General features: G+C 40.1%; 2 protein-coding genes across 4 annotated transcripts in view; one reads left to right on the plus strand and one right to left on the minus strand.

Annotated features, from left to right (window-relative positions):
- The window catches only part of USP33 (ubiquitin specific peptidase 33), a 65,161-nt gene extending 54,820 nt beyond the window's left edge, over positions 1–10,341 (minus strand). For 2 of the 3 annotated variants that reach the window (XM_043575318.1, XM_043575317.1), the window contains exon 1: positions 10,117–10,340. The gene's annotated coding sequence lies outside the window, so the exon portion shown is untranslated. Of the gene's footprint in view, positions 1–10,116 lie in introns of all 3 variants that reach the window. The other variant, XM_043575319.1, reaches the window with a different exon arrangement.
- Positions 10,342–18,353: 8,012 nt separating this feature from the next.
- Positions 18,354–20,879, plus strand: part of MIGA1 (mitoguardin 1) — a 107,933-nt gene continuing 105,407 nt past the window's right edge. Inside the window, exon 1 of the mRNA XM_043575320.1 lies at positions 18,354–18,468. The gene's annotated coding sequence lies outside the window, so the exon portion shown is untranslated. The remainder of the gene's footprint in view (positions 18,469–20,879) is intronic.

The raw sequence follows: 20,879 nt of genomic DNA on the forward strand, positions 1-20,879 counted from the left end.
TTCATTGGTCTTGGCAAAAAGACAGCTTTGCAATTTATCCTTTACACTATTTTTTGTTCTGCTGCTTCCAATTCCATTAAAGTTTTATCTTTAATTTCCACGTCCTACTTGGTTTTGGTTTTATTTTCTTAATCCCTAAATGTAAGTACTAAATTCTCTTATTTTTTTACTTAATAAAAGTATTTAATTTGATTACATTTTCCTCTAATGTTTACCAATTAAATGGAAATGTTCTCATGGCTTTCTAGACAGTCTTAATCTCACTTTGATTTTAAAATGTTTTAAGTCCACCATTAGAAGAATGGATATACAAATGGCACATTCACAACTAAATACAACACAATAGTTTAACTGCATGACATGGATGGATAATTTACCAACAGAGAAAGCTCTAAAGGACATAAGTTGGATTGGGAAAAAAGGAAGCTACAGAATGATACATACTGTATAAAACCACTGAAGTAAAAATTTTAAACCAGCATTACAGCACATTATATCTGGATACAGATACATCCTATAAAATTACAAGAGTTATTACAGGTCGTGCACTCTGAATGTTGCCTCAGAACAAAGAAATGGGGACCGGGGAATAAATTCTCTGCTTTAGTATCTGGTATTAATTTTCTGGTATATAAACAATTTAATGAGAATTAATAAATATAAACAAAAGCTAACAATTTGAACCAAGGCTATTTAGTATTCCTTAACAATTAAACACAACACTATCAAAATAGAAGGCCCTTAATATTCTAGTTACCTAGTTTTACTCAATTAATTCAGTATGGTGAAAAAAAAATCACTCTTTTATTCCTTCTTTTGATAAAGATTTACTGAGAGTAGGCTATTTAGATATAAGGGAGTAAGAAAACAGGGGTTCTAAGCTACTTCAATTTCTTCTCCAGCATATACGAAAAGAAAGAAGGCATGCATGCTTTCATTCTGGCCTGACAGTTTGTCCAGGGAAGACAGGTACTAGGCATTAGAAAAGACAGACAACATAAAGGCAGTAAAAATGAATGTGTATGAAAATGCTATTTGTTCAGTATATAGATGTATATCCGACAGAAGTCTGAGACTCCTCTAGAAGCATGTGGTTCACAAGATGGGAATCACTATGGAGCACAAGAAAATTCAAGCTCTGCATCGAAATTAAGGCTTTCCATAATTTGACCTCAATTTGTCCTTACCCTTACAATCTTTTATCTGGCAGCCCTTTCCTCTGTCTAGCCTAGCTACAGTATTTGAAATTTCCTCAGCCTTATAATGATAGTAATAACCCCAACTAAAAAATGTTTCTGGTTGAATTCACACACTATGACGCACAGCTCAATTACCTATCTATAGATTCAAAACTGCTTCTGAAGATGATACTTTTAAGTGGGGGGATGGGAGAAGGGAAATACCATGGCAGTAAAATCAAGTTTCATGCCCAAACTTCTGGCCTTGCCATCCAAATAAGACCAGATATTCAAATTTTAGGAAAAGCACAGGGACCTGTGTTATTAATATATGTTACACATCAAGACATAGTTGGTGACCCAATGAGAACCTTTTAATATTGGGAAACTGCCTGCATTCCACTGTCTAGTCTAACCTGAAAGGTAAATATAAAGAGTCATATTCAAGCAACCATGAGAAAAGAAATAGGAAAACTGGTAAATAACAGTAATAGAGAAGATCAATACGAATCCAGAAGGTCTCCACTAGCAGGTGGCAGAACTGTTCGTACTTTTAACAAAAATCTGGAGGAAGATACAGAAGGCAGGCTAGTGAAATATAGTTATATAATTATTTTTAAAAAGATTTTTTTTGGGGGGGGGGTGCCCAGCTCAGTCAGTAGACTCTTGATCTCAGGGTAAGTTCGAACCCCATGCTGGGCACAGAGTTTACTCAAAAAATAAAAATAGGGACACCTAGGTGGCTCAGCTGGTTGAGCATCTGACTCTTGATTTTAGCTCAGGTCATGATCTCAAGGTTCATGAGTTTGAGGCCTGCAAAAGGCTCTGTGCTGACAGCAGGGAGCCTGCTTGGGATTCTTTCTGTCCCCCCACCCCACTCTCTCTCCCCCCTCTCTCTCAAAAATAAACATAATAAATAAATAAATAAATAAATAAATAAATAAATAAATAAGTAGGGCACCTGAGTGGCTCAGTAGGTCGAGTGCCCAACTCTTAGTTTTGGCTCAGGTCATGATCTCAGGGTTGTGGGATCGAGCTCCCCATCAAGCTCCGTGTGAACATGGAGCCTGCTTGGGATTCTCTCTCTCCTCCTGCCCCTCTCCCTCACGTGCGCACACACTCTGTCTCTCTGTCTCTGTCTCTGTCTCTGTCTCTCTCTCTCCCTAAAATAAATGAAAGAAATATTTTAAGTTTATTTGAGAGAGAGGGCACGTAAATGCCAAAGACAGTGGGGGAGGGGCAGAGGAAGAAACAGAATCCCAAGCAGGCTCCATGCTGTCAGCACAGAGCCCAACATGGGGCTCAATCAAACCCACAAACCATGAGACCATGACCTCAGCTGAAATCAAGAGGTAGACACTGAACTGAGTCACCCAGGTGCCCACAAAAAAATTTTTTAAAGACATAAATAAAATTAAAACATAAAACCTAAAAACTGAATAAAATCGTTATCTTTTTTACATTTTTTTATAGATGATGGAGATTAAAAAGTACACTTATGATGAGCACTGAGTAATGTACAGAATTGTTGAATCACTATACTGAACACCTGAAACTAATTACCATTTTATGTTAACTATACTGGAAATAAAATTTATTATGATGAGGGGAACCTGGGTGGCTCAGTTGGTTGAGCATCCAACTCCTGATATTGGCTCAGGCTGTTATCTCGTGATTGTGAGGTCAAGCCCCACATAGGGCTCTGCACTGAGCATGGAGCCTGCTTGGGATATTCTCAATCTCTCTCTCTCTGCCTCTCCCCTGTTCACACTGTCTGTCTCACAGTAAACATTTAAAAAGATAAAGTATGTTATGACGAGCACTGGATGTTATACATAAGTTATGAATCACTGAATTCTACTCCTGAAACCAATATTACACTATACATTAACTAGAATTTAAATCAAAATCTGAAACAAAAACAATTTTTAACTTAAAAATAAACTGAAAAAATAGTTTTTAAATAAAAAATAAACTTCAGAAAAATGAGCTAAAATTAAAGATGTTGATACAATATTCTAAAGGAGGGTTCAAAGAATCTACTATCTAAAGTGATGGTAAATGTATATATATATGTATACATACACACATATATGCTAATACATATATATATGTATACTTAACACAGGGTGAGATAATAAGCACTCAATAAGTAAATATTAACCACTATGCAAGCAATTCAAACCATGCACATTTAGAGAGAAAGCAAAGGTTGGAGGACTTTATATATGTGTTCCAATTATTTGGACATAATGATCAAAGTATGAGGGATACTTTTTTTTTTTTATGTTTTTTATTTTTGAGACAGAGAGAGACAGAGCATGAACGGGGGAGGGTCAGAGAGAGAGGGAGACACAGAATCTGAAACAGGCTCCAGGCTCTGAGCTGGCAGCACAGAGCCCGATGCAGGGCTCGAACTCACGGACTGTGAGATCATGACCTGAGCCGAAGTCAGACTCCCAACCGACTGAGCCACCCAGGCGCCCCGGATCCTTTCTTTTTTATATAACCAGAGAAAAGTGAGAAACAGCAAACTCAATCAATGGTGAAGATTTTCAGTGATTAGAGCTACGCAAAAATGGAGGGTCCAATCTTGGGAAATAGGATGTTGCCCATCATTGTTACACAGAGGCTGGATGACCACCTGTCAGAGGTATTCCAAAGGACAGTACTTTGCACTAAAAAGTCAATTATAAGATATTCTAATTTAGAAAAATTAATTTGCCTGTCAGAAGTTTCAATTTAGACTACTGTTTCACCACAACTAATCTGACTAGTCCAAGTGGCACTATTTTAAATATTAGGCTTTAGAATTATTTAATAGCAAAAATGCAATACTGTAATAAGCTTATGGCTAATTTTTCCATATTTACCATAGAAGAAAACTGCTATACAATAAAAGCAAGCAGAAAAAAACTGTTTTGATAAGTGGAAGTATTAATGAAAAGAGTGCAAAAACAAAAAGAAAAGTTTACTTCATTCTAAATCAATCTACAGCTAAGTGTTCATGGAGACTTTTTAACCTATGAAATCTGCTGATGACCACTTTAAAGAAATTTCTTGTTTCTTGTCCTTTAAAACAATATTCTAGCTGGGGCGCCTGGGTGGCTCGGTCGGTTAAGCGTCCGACTTCAGCCCGGGTCATGATCTCACGGTCCGGTCCGTGAGTTCGAGCCCCGCATCGGGCTCTGTGCTGACAGCTCAGAGCCTGGAGCCTGTTTCCGATTCTGTGTCTCCCTCTCTCTCTGCCCCTCCCCTGTTCATGCTCTGTCTCTATCTGTCTCAAAAATAAATAAATGTTAAAAAAAATTTTTTTTAAAAACAATATTCTAGCAAACACAAACTCCTTCAAATCTTCACACAGGTCTCACAGTTCTATAACTCCTTCCCTATTCATTAAGATTCAAACCATAACACAGAAAAAGAAATGTAACGCTAATTTTCTAGTTTCCATCTTTCTAAAAACATGTGCCTTTGACCCTTAACAGTCTAATCAATGGCAGAGCCTTATTAAATCTATTGAGAGAACTGTATAAGCTGCTGATTTCTCTACCTGCAATGTATCTGTTCTAGAATCTATTCTTAACATTGACACAATAAATCATCCAAAAGCATCACTCTGATCTGATAACTCTCACTCTAAATAAAGTGAAATTTGTAATTAATTAGCATTTACTACAAAGAAAAAAAAATCTGTCCAATAATGGCAAAGTACAGTCAACTGTCACTTTATCTAGTTGAAATACCTGTAACAAACACTAGGGAAAGAAGGGAAAGGAGGGGGAGAGAAAAGAGAGAGAGGAAGGAAGAGAGAGGGAAAACAAGAAAGAATGAATATGACAGAGTTCTGAGAGAGGTTCAAACCAGCTGAGGTAATTTTCACCCTAAGTCACTTCTGAGCAAGATGGAGAGGTGATTAAGTAACAGTATGTTGGCATTATGGGATAATCATTAAAATCACTTATGAAGACACCTTAGAAACATGAAAAAACAAATGCAACCACCATATTCAAATGAAAACCACTCTAAGAATTAATTTTGTCTTTTTTGTTTGTTTACCAGAATATTGGTAATTATAAAAAAGAATCAAGGGGCGCCTGGCTGGCTTAGTCGCTAGAGCATGAAGCTCTTGATCTCAGGGTTGTAAGTTCGAGTCCCACATTGGGTGTATAGTTTATTTAAAAAAATAATAAAATGTTTAAAAGTAAATAAATTTTAAAAGAATCACAATTTATTCATCAAAATTTATTCCTCTACTAAAAATATCAGAAATTCTTCAAGATTTTATAGTTAAAACTGTAGTGAATGGTCTTATTTTATATCACACTCAGTCCCATATTTTCATATTACCATATTTCAGGAATGTGCTAGGCCCTGGTAATACAGAGATCTAAGTAACAAAGACTTATGATCAAGATGGGCCAAACAATGTAAGTGTAGTCAGGGTGGCCGCACTGCTCAAATCCCCAAAGTACTTTCCCTTTTGAATGGTCATACACTCTCTATTAATGCTCTTCAACACCCTGAAATTTTTATTCTCCTAAAGTAACTAAATGTGAGTATCAGTGACCTTCCGGCAACCCTCCTCAATCACAAGTTAACTTTCTTTTTTTTTTTTTTTTTTTTTTAATTTTTTTCTTCCAACGTTTATCCATTTTTGGGACAGAGAGAGACAGAGCATGAACAGGGGAGGGGCAGAGAGAGAGGGAGACACAGAATCGGAAACAGGCTCCAGGCTCTGAGCCATCAGCCCAGAGCCCGACGCGGGGCTCGAACTCACAGACCGCGAGATCGTGACCTGGCTGAAGTCGGACGCTTAACCGACTGCGCCACCCAGGCGCCCCACAAGTTAACTTTCAAATGTCAGAGCCATCTTGGATTCCCTCCTGTACACATCCTGTATTCTATCAATTACTAGATTCTCTGTGCTTTTTCACCAATTTTCCTCAATTCACATTTCTTCTTCTAGGTTTCCACACAAATTGAGGCTTTTATTGCACAACTGAATTATTTAATGAAAACACATATTAACAGAGTTAAGATCTCGTCCCCTATCCCTTCAGCTCATCTCAATATTCACTTGCAGTCTGGTAAGGACATTATCCGAGCACACACTCACAACTTCCCACCTCCACCACTCCTCTGCTTCTAAATTCTCCAGCACCTCAGGAGCTTGCCTAACCTTAGCCAAGGCAACTAACTGTGCGCAAGGCATTTCAAAGACAATCTCAATCAGTGAGGTCCAGTAGGAGAAGAACTCTTCAACTCCCCTTCATTTGGCAGGACAATTCTGAGGCAGTTCTACAAAAATCTCCATAGGATTAACCTCCCCAGTTGCCCATTAGTTGGCTTTTTTTTCCCTTCCCTCTTTTTTTTTTTTTTTTTTTTTGGTGCAAAAAGGTGATTTTATTAAATCATGGGGGCAGGACCCATGGGCAGGAAGAGCTGCCCCCTTCCTTGACTCTTTGCCCACTCTCTCACTGCAACTTCTGGCGTCTCACCTGCATACGTGTCTTTTGTTTTTTTAAGTAAGCTATACTGCCCAACATGGGGTTTGAACTCATGACTCCAAGATCAAGAGTCACATGCTCTACTGACTAAGCCAGCCAAGCACCCCTGAACCCATGTTCTTATCTCAAGGCCTACTTTCAAGATAGCACATCAGAGAAACTTACGAGGGCCACAGAAATAATGCTCTGGACATCATAACCTAAAGCTGCCCAAGCAGTCTCCTGGTCTCAACCTACTCCCAATTACAGCTCATTCTGCATTCATGTGCTAACACATACCTCTTCTGATCAAACACCTTTAATGAAGTCTTTCATAATTTGTCTTTTTCACCTTCTATTACTAACTTATATAAAACATAATAATTTACTATCTGCCGAATTATTCTACTAATCCTTTCTTAAATATAACTTGTACCTTTCCAGGAACCCAATTATCTTTTTTTTTTAAATTTTTTAATGTTTACTTATTTTTGAGAGAGAGAAAGAGCACAAGTGGGGGAAGGGCAATGAGAGAGGGAGACACGGAATCGGAAGCTGACTCCAGACACTGAGCTGTCAGCACAGAGCCCGACACATGGTCCAACTTTCAAGGTGTGAGATCATGACCTGAGCCAAAGTCACCCAACTGAGCCTCCCAGGCACAACTATCTTTTCATTTTAGAAATGTCCTATGGTATTCCCGTAACGAAAACCTTTCAAAGCTCACCCATCTCAAGTACCATCTCTACCAAGACTCAATCACAAGTAATATCTCCCTCACCTAAATTCCTGATTATAATACTCATATGGTACTTACAGCTGGGGGGGGGGGTGGGGAGCACGGCTACTTGACAGCAGGCTTGACTGTAATTACGTTCTTCGAAGGCAGAAACCATGTTTCATTCTTTTTCTTTTCCAAAGGGCTTTCCCTTGTAAACTAAACAGATAACTTACTTAGCCTTCTAAGATAAATTTATTTCGATACATGAATAATTTTTAAAATATTAGTTCTTGGGGAGCCTGGCTGGCTCAGTGAGTAGAGCAAGCAACTCTTGATCTCAGAGTAATGAGTTCAACTCCCACGTAGGGTGTACAGCTTAAAGAAAGATAATAATAATAAAATATCAGTTTTATTTATATACTATACTGTACAAAATTCATGCTCCTTTTTATAGATGATTAAACCATTCTACTTATCTTGTACTCTTTGGAGCTATCTTACTTATTAAAACGCTCTTGTAATCACATGCAGACTTGAAAAAAAAGGTTTAAAAACTACACTAAATAAGGAAGTGTTACTGGGGCGCCTGGCTGAGGAAGGCTCAGTCGGAGGATTTTGTGGTTCTTTTTTAAATTTATTTTTTTAAGTTTATTTATTTTTGACAGAGACAGAGTGCGAGCATGAGCTGGGGAGGTGCAGAGAGAGAGGGAGACACAGAATCCGAAGCAGGCTCCAGGCTCCGAGCTGCCAGCACAGAGCCTGATGGAAGTCCCGAACTCACGAACTGTGAGATCATGACCTGGGCCGAAGTTGGATGCTTAACCAACTGAGCCACCCAGGGGTCCCAAGTGTATGTGACTCTTGATCTCAGGGTTCTGAGTTCAAGCCCCACACTAGATGTAGAGATTACTTAAGTAAATAAAACTTAAAACAAAAAAAAAGAGCTGTTACTTATTCTTTTCTTTTTAAAAAATGTCTACATTTCATGTCTCACCAAAAATCGTTCATTATTTATGTACTTCATTTTCTTGCAACGAGTCCACAATCTGTCATATATTATAATTCACAGTGCTCTAATATCCAACTGAATTCCAATTTTTATCAGTTATTTCAGCAAGATTTTTTCAGGCTTTAAGGAAATTCTGATCCTTACACAATTTCGAAATGCTTCTGTCATGGGAAAAGACTTTCCTTCTTGGCATTCCTAACTTAGAAAACCGGCATGAGGTTCAAATAAGATTGCACATGTGAGAAAGGTCACTGAAAATTCTAGCAGCAATACATAAAAATTAAGAATTATCTCCTTAACTCAGAATTTCAAATATTTAAAATAAACTATTTACTACAATCTAACTGCCCTGTTATTTGGTTATTGGTAGTTTATAAAAAGCTCATTTAGACAAAAAAGTGAAAGTCGGCAATAAACCAGATCAAAAATAAGATGCAATCTTATGTAGACTACCCCTCTCGCATACAGCAGTTCAAATATTTTATTCTTGTAATATTTTTGTATAGTTTTTTTTAATCCTACCAAAGTAAGTGAAATAACATAAACCTACCAGCATAATGTAACTATTACTATTACCTTCTCTTAAAATTATCTTTGTCTTCAGTAAGATTCCTACTCTTTCTCCTCACTTATATTAATAGCCTGAATTCATTATTTGTATTAGGTTCAAGTAATAGCTTATTATCTGTTTTGGTCAGACCTTCCCAAACGATAAAATCGTCTCATCTAGAAATGGAACGAAGAAGGCCTCATTATTTTTTAAACAGGTTTTTCTTAAAGGAAAAATAATCTAATTAAGCTAACAAATTATATAATTCTATACAACTATTAATAAGTCTAGAGATCCTTGTAAAATTCATTCTCAGTTTAGAACCTATGGATGCTCCTGCTAGGATTCTACCCTCTGATCCAATTTTCCAGGCCTAATACTAATTATATGAGAATGTAAATCCTAATAAAAATATTAAGTTGAGGGCAAAACACCTAGGAGATTTTCAAACAACAATTCAACTTGCACCCTGTAAACATTCAAATAAAGAACATTTTGTACTTGGTAAATATGTACGACTAAAAAGATCTGGGAAGCCACACACTATGGAAATTCGACACAAACAAAAGCTGTAGATGGACAGACTGTACGGGATAACCTCTGAAACAATATGGATCAAACACTGGTCGAAGAAACATTCCAGGGAGAATGACACCTAAGATTTTCCCGTTAATAACAACGAATAACGGGGCTTTGGGGCTGCACAAACAGGTCCGATCACCTCAACTGCGCTGCAAAACGAAACCGGGACCTAGGAGCCAGCGAGCGGCGGGGCTTTCAGTAGTCTGCACCCACCGGGAGGGCCTGGCAAGCCGGAATGGAGATACCAAGGAAAGGAGCGGGGCCCCTTTCAGGGACTCGCTACACCCCTCTTATCTCCCGCTTCCCAGGGGAGCGCCCCCTGGGGACCCTTCCTCAAATTTACGACTGACTCGCGTCCTCCGCCGACCCCTATCGGGGCGGCCACCAGATCATTCCTGAAACGCAGAACACTGAGAGAGACTGAGGCCTTCTTCTCGTCCATGCGACCACCACATCCCTAGACCAAGAAAAAGAGGCCACTGCAGCGGCCGCAGCCCCAGCGCGCGGGAGCGAGAACCGAGACCGGCCCCTGGCTGCAGGCGAGGCGCCCTTCGGCCCCGCGCCCCTCCCAGGAGCGCCGCGCTCACCTCCACGGCCTTCCCCGCGGGCCCCGCCAGCACGGCCAATGGTGGCCTGCGGCCGCACCTCCGCAAAATCCTCTCTCACTACCCGGGATTCAGGGAGGTGAGGCGTCGCGTCGGGAAGGTAGGAAAACGGCTCTGCAGCGCTGCCCGCAGGGTCCCCGCCTCCCGCACCAGCCACTTCCCGCAGCAGCCGCAGCTCCTTCCGGTGTCTCCTCGGACGCCGCAGGCGTCTGGGGCGCCGCGGTTGGGCGGGAAGGGGCGGAGCTGCAAAGATACCCCGCCCCGCCCCCAGGGCGTGGCCGCGGCGGTAGGGACCAGGTGCGGAGACCCAGGCCTGCCCTCAGGATCAGGGCTTACTTAGTAGTTTGGGTACTGGAACTGAGTACAAATCAGAGCAGTTTTAGGCTTTGGGCTCTTGTTTTTACACGTGTTCTCCCGCTCTTCTGCATTCACGCTATACGGCCTTTAGCAGGTCTTGTCTCAATGCATTAGAGAATTTGCATTAAGCCTGGCTGCTGAAGGGCCTCAGGTTTCCAACCTTAGGCAAAGAAACATTAGACAACTTTTTTTTTTTTTTTTTTTTTTTTTTTTTTGAGGGCGAGAGACAGAGCGTGAGCAGGGGAGGGGCAGAGAAAGAAGGAGACACACAGAATCTGAAACAGGCTCCAGGCTCTGAACTGTCAGCACAGAGCCAGAGGTGGGACTCGAATTGGTGAACTGTGAGATCTTGACCTGAGCCCAAATCAGACGCTTAACTGAGCCACCCAGGGGCCCCTTTACAACTTGATTCAACACTGTTTTCTCCTTCTTTCAACTTCTTAGGACTTAGATTCTCTGAAAGTAATTGTCTTTACTTTTCTACATCTGCAAAGGAGAAATTCATCTCTCCTGTTTTCCCCTAAGGCCAAAATCAAAATCATTTATTGAAACCTTAGTATCTGCTTAGTGCCTAGAGTACCGGAAGAGACCTGCCTTCTAATTTATTTAGCTTAAATGTGATCAATTGATTGCTACACAAACAATAAAAGCAGTTAAATTAATGGAAATTATTGTTAAAATTGCCAGTTTCCTATACCCAATTACCTCTAACTTTGTGGTCTCCAAAATAGAAGCACATAGCCAAGTGCTATGCAAGATGCTCAATCTCCATCAGAATCAAGTAGAAGATATGGGAGCTTCTACTTCTGTTTTTATGATAAAAGTGGAAAAAATGAACCTTTGCTAGCTATGTAGAGATTGACACAAAGACCTCACTATGAATGGTCACCTACCCTGGATTCACGGAGAGAGAATGGAGTTTTCACAATTTGGAGGGTGCCCATGGCACTACCACTCCTCCCTTTTTTTTCAGCATATTTCAAAATATTGCAGTTTACATGCTATAGGATATCAGCAATGTGGTTAATTTTTATTTTTAAAAATCAAATACCTAAATGTTTTAAATATGACTCCTTTGTTAAGAACTAAGAGTGATGGGACACCTGGGTGGCTCAGTCTGTTAAGCATATGAAAGAGGCTCTCATCAATATGCAATATTTTTTAATGTGTACATTTTACATTTAATCAAAGTAAAAATGGTGGGGGAGAAGAAGTGAAGGGGAAAAAGAAGAAAAGAAATAGAGTTAGGAAGAGGGAGAAGGAAGATAATTGAAATGGTCATATCAAAACATACACCTTCTCATATGACTAGGCATTTTTCCAAAGAAGACATCCAAATGGTGTACAGACACATGAAAAGATGCCGAACATCACTCATCATCAGGGAAATACAAATCAAAACCAAGATCAGAGGGGCGCCTGGGTGGCTCAGTGAGTTGAGTGTCCAACTTCAGCTCAGGTCATGATCTCACAGTTTGTGAGTTCAAGCCCCGTGTCTGGCTCTGTGCTGACTGCTCAGAGCCTGGAGCCTGTTTCAGATTCTGTGTCTCCCTCTCTCTCTGACCCTCCCCCGTTCATGCTCTGTCTCTCCCTATCTCAAAAATAAATAAACATTAAAAAAAATTTTTTTAATAAAAATAAATAAATAAATAAATAAAACAGTAAAAATTAAAAAAAAAAACCCATGATGAGGTATCATCTCACACCTGTCAGAATGGCTAAAATTAACAGCACAAGAAACAACAGGTGTTGGTGAGGATACAGAGAAAGGGGAATGCTCTTGCAATGTTGGTGGGAATGTAAAGTGGTGCAACTACTCTGGAAAACAGCATGGAGGTTCCTCAAAAAGTTAAAAAAGGGACTGCCTAGATGGCTCAGTCAGTTAAGCATCCAACTCTTGACTTCCATGCAGGTCATGATCTCACAGTTTGTGAGACTGAGCCCTGCATCAGCATGGAGCTCCTGCTAGCAGCATGGAGCCTGCTTGGGATTCTCTCTCTCTGTCTCTCTTTTCTCTCTTCCTCTCTCTCTGCCCCTCTTCTCTCTCGCTCTCTGTCTCAGAACAAATAAACTTTAAAAAAAAAGAAGAAGAAAAAAATCAATAGATGTTCAACTGACTCCATGGGGGAGAGAACCTAAGAAGGTTCCTCTGTACAGATCCTCTTCATTCTTACCTAGATTACTTTGATGGCTGCGTGTCTTTCTGACTCTAGTCTCTCCTCTAATTTAATGTTATTATTCTGAACATAACTCTTTCTAAAACATAAATCCCATCTTGTAACTCTTTAATGAGTCCTTGTTGCCCCAAAAGTGTTTTATTTTGTTTTGTTTTGTCTTGTTTTGTTTCTCATCAAGGGCCTAGGATGAGATAAGCAAGGTACCTAAAGAGCAATATCTAAGGACCTTGCACTTGCCTAAAACAGAGCACCTGTGTACCTTAGGCACTTTGCTTGCCTCATCCTAGCCCCTGGTGGCATTAGTTCCACCCAGATTTTCTCCTCTTATCTCATCTTTTGTTACACCCTATCAAACACATGCAATCCTCAAGCTCTTTGAATTTACATTTCATTCTCCTTTTTTTAAAAAAAAATTTTTTTTAACGTTTATTTTTGAGACAGGGAGAGACAGAGCATGAACAGGGGAGGGTCAGAGAGAGGGAGAAACAGAATCTGAAGCAGGCTCCAGGCTCTGAGCTGTCAGCACAGAGCCCGACGCGGGGCTAGAACTCACAGACCGCGAGATCATGACCTGAGCCGAAGTCGGCCGCCTAACTGACTGAGCCACTCAGGCGCCCCTACATTTCATTCTCCTAAAGGGCAAAACATTTGCTCTTCGCCTTTTTAAAAAAATTTTTTAACATTTATTCATTTTTGAGAGTGAGAGAGACAGAGCATGAGCAGGGGAGGGGCAGAGAGAGAGGGAGACAGAATCTGAAGCAGGCTCCAGGCTCTGAGCTGTCGGCACAGGGCCTGACGCAGGGCTCAGGCATCACAGACTATGAGATCATGACCTGAGCTGAGGTCACTTAACCGACTGAGCCACCCAGGTGCCCCTGCTCCTTGCCTTTTTTATTTAGTGCTGCTTTCCTTAACCCTAAGCATAGAATGACTTTTTGCCTTTTACTCTTTCTCTTAAAAGTGAACTTCACATCCTTCAAGGGTCACCTCCTGGGAGAAGCAAACTTAAACTTCTTAAGGCCATTTGGACCCTTTCTTTTATGGAATATTCTTTAGTGATATTAAACTTCTAGTTATAAATTATACACTGTGGTGTCATTATTATACACCACAGTGATTTATTCACTTTTCCATCTCCTGAACCAAACTGTGAGCAGGGATTTTTCTTATTTTTCCAGCATTCAGCACAGTGCATGCCACAATGTATAAGAATGGACAAATCAATAAACCTGCTATGGAAGAAGATGAGTGAATATGAAATTATGAAAGAAACATAAAATATATTTTCTAACTATATAAAATATATTTCTAAATTATACTTTACAAAATGTTTCTCATTTAAATATATAGAAAACAGATGCAACTCTTTTAATTTTATTAATTTTAAAAATAGTATGGTTTTCTAGACTTTTGAAATGTTATAATTTCCAAATATACAAAATAGGAACTCTTGTTTCCATGTGTTTTAATTTTAATTCTATTGTTCTTGTTCTTTTTTTTTTTTAATGTTTTATCTATTTTTGAGACAGAGTGTGAGCAGGGGAGGGGCAGAGAGAGAAAGGGACAGAGGATCAGAAGCAGGCTCTGTGCTGACAATAGAGATCCTGATGCCAGGCTCAAACTGATGAACTGTGAGATTACGACCTGACCCTTAGTCAGATGCTCAACTGACTGAGCCACTCAGATGCCTTTGTGTCAAATAACATTTATTTATTTATTTATTTATTTATTTATTTATTTTAATTTCTATTTTAGAGATAGAATGCAAAAGTTGGGGAGAGGAGCAGACGAAGAGAGGGAGAGAATCTTAAGCAGGCTCCACACTCAACAGGGAGCCTGATGCAGGGCTCAGTCCCACAACCATGGGACCATGACCTGAACTGAAATCAAGAATCAAATGCTCAACCAAGTGAGCCACCAATGCACCCCAAAGTAACTTTTTTTTAAGTTTATTTATTTATTTTGAGACAGAAAGAGTGAGTGCATATAAGTGGGGAAAGGGGAGAGAGAAAGAGGGAGAGAGAGAATCCCAAGCAGGCTCCAAACCATAAGATTATGAGCTGAAGTTGGACACTTGACAGACTGAGCCACTGGGGAACCCCTCGTGTACAAGTTTTTATGTGAATGTATCTTCTACTTTCTCTTGTGTATTATATAGGAATTCTGGGTCATATGGTATCACTACACTTATAATTTTGAGGAACTGAATCTGTAATATTTGGATGTATATGGACTAAATGTTCTAAATTAGCATCTAGAACCATAGTCTGAGTTCTAAATGCCTTGATCAGCTTAGTTGAGACTTGTGGAGGAGCCTGCCAAACACTCCTGGGTGGATAATGAGAACAAGGATATAATGGCCATTATATACCCTTTGGCATTTTATGGATTTAAAAGGAGGCCCTGAGTTATTTCTGGGAACTCTGCCAGATTTTAGCAGTTAATGAAAAAAGTAATTGGATATATGAATTACCTAAAAGAATTAATCTATTTAGGTGATGTGATTGTTTTTAACTAAAATGCTAGACTTTGGTCAGGCTTAATATTTTCACTTGATAAGTGCTGTTTCTACCAATAATTTATGAAGTTCATTGGCCATTTACTGTGTCAGTTAGAGTGAGCAGTGAGCCTAAATATCCTAAATGAAATACCAGATATATGCAGTCAGTGCGTTCAATCTGACTTGGGTGCCTTCTGCATGTGGCTCACTCCTAAATTCTGGCTTTTTTCTTATAGCCCTTTTGTGAGTTCCACAATGACTGCCTCCCTTGCTGGGAACCTCTCACTGTATTTTTCTAATATGGAGGGGAAAAAAACCTGTGGCTAACCATTTGGATAGTCCACTTAGTTCCTGGTTCAAAGATAACAACTATTAAGGTAATTCAAGCCTGGCTACCTTCTGTGGCATTCATTTGGGCCATAGGATAATTTTTCTTGCAGAATTGCAAGTACAGGCCACTGCCACTGCAGCCCTCTGTATTTGCTCTGCCATCAAAGGCCTCTTGGGATAGTCTATTGTCTTTAGACTTTTCAGGTGACATATGCTACAGGACATGGAAGTCAAATTCTCTGAGTTTCTTAAAATTCCTTCACTTGGCTTGAGGTGGGAGTAGGATGGGTTATTTCCTCCCCACTCGGGAAGAGGGGGAGGAAATTGCACAGCACTCCAGAAAACTCTCTCGTAGGCATTTTCATTTTTCCGTCTTCTTTGATCAATTCTGCCATATCATTCCCTGGAGGTATGTGAGTACTGAGGATTGCTAAATCAGCCTCACATTCTCCTAACATGCCTTGTGGAGTTGGTCTAGCATCCTTTTTAAGAATACTTAGGGCACTAGGCATCTGTTTCTCTTAACTTTGGAGCTTATGCCAAAGAATGTAGAAAAGTCCCACGGAATATGCCATACATCTTAGAAATTTGTGCCAGGATTGTTCTAAGTTCTTAACTACTTTTTGTTATCTTTGATCCCTTTGACAGAGCCCCTCTTCTCAAAGTAATGTTTTTACGTGCATAAACAAAATATATAGGATAACAAAGGAAACCGATTATATGGAGATAAAGTTTTATCCTCAGAGCCCATGGAGTTACAAGTAACCCAAGTTAAAAACTTATATAAGAATCTTAGTGCTTTACAAATACTATTACATTTATCTCCCAACACCCCAATGAGGAAACTGAGGCATAATGAGGTTAAGTTTTTGGCCTAAGATCACATACCTAGTAAGTGGCAGACAAAGGATTCGAACTCAGGCAGTCTGAAACTACAGTATTGTTTTGATACTATGCATATAGGATCCCCCACATTCATTAATGGTTGATTAATGATTCCCCTCACTTTGGGTGAGGGACAGACCTTTAGAATTAACCAAGACCCATTTTTCCCCTGGGCTAAGATAGCTTGTGACATCATATGCAAATATGAGTCTCTGCCTGCCTGATGCTGCATCCATGTGAAATACTCTGTCCTATGGTTTAAGCCATTATTAAACAAACTACTTGCGTTTTGTTTTTGTTTTTTGCTTCTAGCTAACAGCATCCTAACTGATATACCTACTCATGGCTAACATTGCATGTTAACCTTAAAAATAAAAGTCAATTATTTTATCAGCAAACACGGTTTTATTTAGGAATAACAGAGAATTGCAATTTGGGACAAGCAAGCTATGGCAAACCATAGGCAAGTCTGACAAACACAGGAGAAGAACATTATTTTATGGAGAAGGAGAAAGTTGGGAGGGGTTGTTTTGAACAAAAGTCCTTTGGAGAAAAGCAAGGATTCGGGGTGATGATGGCTTCTCACTGGCTGAATTGTAGGGGTAGTAGTGGATTTCTTGTAGGAGATACAGTGTATTCTTTCCTTATTGGGGCTTGTGATTGATGATTCTTTCTCTAATTGACATCGAGTGGTACATTTTCCCCTTCCACTCTCCTTGTAGCACCTCATGTCCACTTTAGTGAGGTTTCCCTTCATGAATTTTAGCAGATAATCTGCCAACCCAGGAGAAGGGGGGCTTGGAGCAATTTACACTGATTTAGGAAAATAAAGAAAATATGCATTTCTTATTCCCTTGTTAAAGAGTAAAATCCATAACCAGTATGTACAAATATCTCTTTCATAATGTCTATTGTGGAATTCAAAGAGATAATGTCATCAGTAAAGTTGCTTTAAGTGGTACTTATCATTACTACTGCTGTTCCCATTATGTTGAATGTAAGTTGTGGGATGTAGGGAGGAGGCAGCAGAAAGGAGACTGGGAGAATAAACAAAAAACCTTACACATTCCAGGTTCTTCAAATGTCAATACCTCCATTTACTTAAAAAGTGCAAAATATTTTCACCAAGAACTCTGTGCACTTTCGGTTATTATTCATCTTGTGATGTCACACATCAGTATTGTAATTTCCTAGTTTCCATTTGACTAAATAGGAATTTTGAAAACTAATAGAAATGATTATTCATTCCTGTTGCTTAGGTTGGAATAGTAACAACTGCTGTCATGTTTTAGCTATCCTTACAAAATTATTTGGGCATTTCACCACAAATATGATCAGTAATTGGAATTTTTAAATCTGCAGTTCTGATGGAATGTTTTGACTCAAGACTGCAAATAGAAACAGCATCTTTTTTTATTGTCATTCTCCACGCTCCCCACCTCCTTGTTTTCTCTGTATTAGAACCTAAGAGCAGTGAATACCCTGCCTGACAACTCATAGGTGGCCATATTTACATATTTTAAGTCAGTGGAAACGTGGAGAGTAATTGAAATCAGTAACTTCATCGATACAGGATTGGAATGCCTCTTAACATTCATTAGTTTAGGTGCTGCGGATCTAGAGTAGAAGTTCTTAATTCGGGATCCATGGATTGGTTTCGGGCATCTGAATTTGTATAGACTGTACATATGTTTTTCTTTTAATAATGTATGAGCGTCTGTAAGAGTCTATGTGCATTCTTCTGGGGTAAAATCCCCACAGGGCACCAGATTCACTGAATAGACCTAGATCCCTCAAAAGGTTACAAACTACGATACCAGTTGACAACATTGCAACAATGCAGTTCTTAGGCAGTCTTTAGAACTCATTTGCCAAGGCAGGAGCCTCTACCCTACACAAAAATGGCGAGAGCGGCTTCACACGTAGCCCCTCACGCTGAAAGGCTACAAGGCCCCCGCCACATTCTCTCCACCTTCCCACTTCTGACCCCGGAAGGACTCCGCCCCCGCGGCCAGGCGGCTCTTCAGTGCTGGGCTGCGGCTGGGAAGCAGGCGAGAGCCCGCAGCACCTGACCTGTAGCACCAGGTACAAGGGTGGAGGGGGAGGGCGGAGGGGCGGGTGGGGTCGTGTAGCCCGCGGGGGCCGAGGCAAGCAGGGTGGGGCGTGCTGGGGCGCGGGTAGGAGCTCCGGCCTTGGCCCTCGGGAATCTCAGGGCGGGTGAAGGAACAGAAAGCCAGAGAAGTCCGCACGCCGGAGGGAGGCCCGCAAGGGGAGCGCTGAATCAGGGTGGGCTCCCGACTACTGCTCAGAGCCCAACCGAGGGTCTGGGCGGGCGAGCCGAGCGAGAGTCCACTTTTCTGGTCCCTTGGTTAAAAAAAAAAAAAAAAAAAAAAAAAGGAAGACCGCTGAGGATAGTGCTTGTGGAGGTCGGGGGTGAGGGTCCTGGTGGAGGTAGGGCCGCTAGCGTGGTCCAAGTTTTTGCGTGAATGCCAGTGGTTTGAGCAGGGAGTGGTTTTTGAATGAGAAAGATTACTCTTTCTTTGCTGGTGCTTTCAGAGAATAATAGAGCATAGGGAGGATTGTGGCCTCAGGGCCCTTTTGTAAACAAAGTTGTTCCACATTTATATTGTGGAAGGAGGACTCCAAAAGATCTTGCTCTTGCACAGACCTTTATTATTATTGTTATTTTATCCTTATTGCAACTAAATATTTACTCAGTTCGGGTGCATGAGTTTACGTTTCACGTCAGTTTGGGGAGGGGTATTTGGACTTTCATTATTGCTGAAATTATAAAGCAAGCTGTAGAATAGAATTTTAGGGTGTTTAAGAAACAAACTATCACACATTTTTAGCTCTCCAACGGTTACATAATTACATAATATAGTGGTTTTGGTGATGTTTTAGAGGCTTCTACAAATTTGAATAATAATTAAACTGCCTTCGTGTTTATTTTAATTAGTATTTATGGAAGAAACTGAAATGATTAGTTTTTTAAAAGTTATTCAGTTATTAATTATTAAGTTTTCAATCACTCTGTACTGTCAGGGCAGAGCTCAACTAAAGAACTTGAACTCATGAACTCAAGATCATGACCTGAGCAGAAATCAAGAGCCAGAGGCTTAACCGACCGAGCAACCCAGACACCCCTTTAGTGTAGTGTTTTTGAAAAGTAATACATATAGGTATTTAAAAAAAATCAAATATTAGAGAAGACTTATAATGAAAAGGAATGATTCCCTACACAACCTTATACCCCTAATCTCATTCTCCAGAGGACCATTTTTCTCAGGTTTAATTTCCTTTGTATTTCTCAGCAATATGTTTCTATCACAGTTTGTTGCTTGGAATAAGTGTACTTCAATCAGAATTATACTGAGTCTAGGGGTGCCTGGGTGGCTCAGTGGGTTAAGCATCGACTTCGGCTCAGATCGTGATCAGATCATGATCTCTTGGTCTGTGAGTTCAGGCCCGGCGGTTGGGCTCTCTGCTGACAACTCAGAGCCTGGAGCCTGCCTCTGATTCAGAACATTAAAAAAATAATTAATTAATTAAAAAAAAATTAGAAAGAATTATACTGGGTCTAAACATTGTAATTAGAGTATGTGTGAAGGGGGATTAAGTTTACACTCTGTGAGTGTCGCTAGTAGGTAATAAATAAGGTGTCAGTAGCAGTAACCTACCTTTAGTATTACTGTTTTTCTTGAAAGGATACTACTACTTAATGGTTTTGATGCTTGTCTGAAAAAAAAAGATATTAACAGTAAAGGGTAGTCTGCATATTAACAGAAAGTGGTCTGGAGTCTGCAAAAAGCACAGAGATATATGCAGAAATAAGGGACTGAAAGTATAGCCAATAAGCTTTTTTTTTCCCCTTCTTTTTTCTTTTTTGAACGGGGAGCGTGCTGGGAAGCAGGGGAGTGGCAGAGGGAGAGGGAGAGAAAGAATCTGAAGCAGGCTCTGTGCCCAGTGAGGAGTCCCATGTGGGGCTCGATATCACGACCATGAGATCATGACCTGAGCTGAAATTGAGTTGGACTGAGCCGCCCAGGAGCCCCTAGCCAATAAGCTTTTGTTGGAAGATTTTTGATTTTTATTTTTTCTTTAGTAATGTTTATATAGCCCTACTCAAGGAAAAGAAATATTAAATTTGGTAGACGTAAATTCTGGTTACTGGAAAAGCCTACCCTCTTGTGTACCAGAGACTGTTGTCAGGCTTTTAATTGGCCTAGATAAAATATTCCTTAGGTTTCATTAATTTTGTGTTTACCAGGCAAACTTTTTAACGTATGAATTTAGGTCCTACTTTTTTTTTTTCAACGTTTTTTATTTATTTTTGGGACAGAGCGAGACAGAGCATGAACGGGGGAGGGGCAGAGAGAGAGGGAGACACAGAATCGGAAACAGGCTCCAGGCTCTGAGCCATCAGCCCAGAGCCTGACACGGGGCTCGAACTCACGGACCGCGAGATCGTGACCTGGCTGAAGTCGGACGCTTAA

This window comes from Prionailurus bengalensis, chromosome C1 (genome assembly GCF_016509475.1).
Source record: "Prionailurus bengalensis isolate Pbe53 chromosome C1, Fcat_Pben_1.1_paternal_pri, whole genome shotgun sequence".
Taxonomy (NCBI): domain Eukaryota; kingdom Metazoa; phylum Chordata; class Mammalia; order Carnivora; family Felidae; genus Prionailurus; species Prionailurus bengalensis.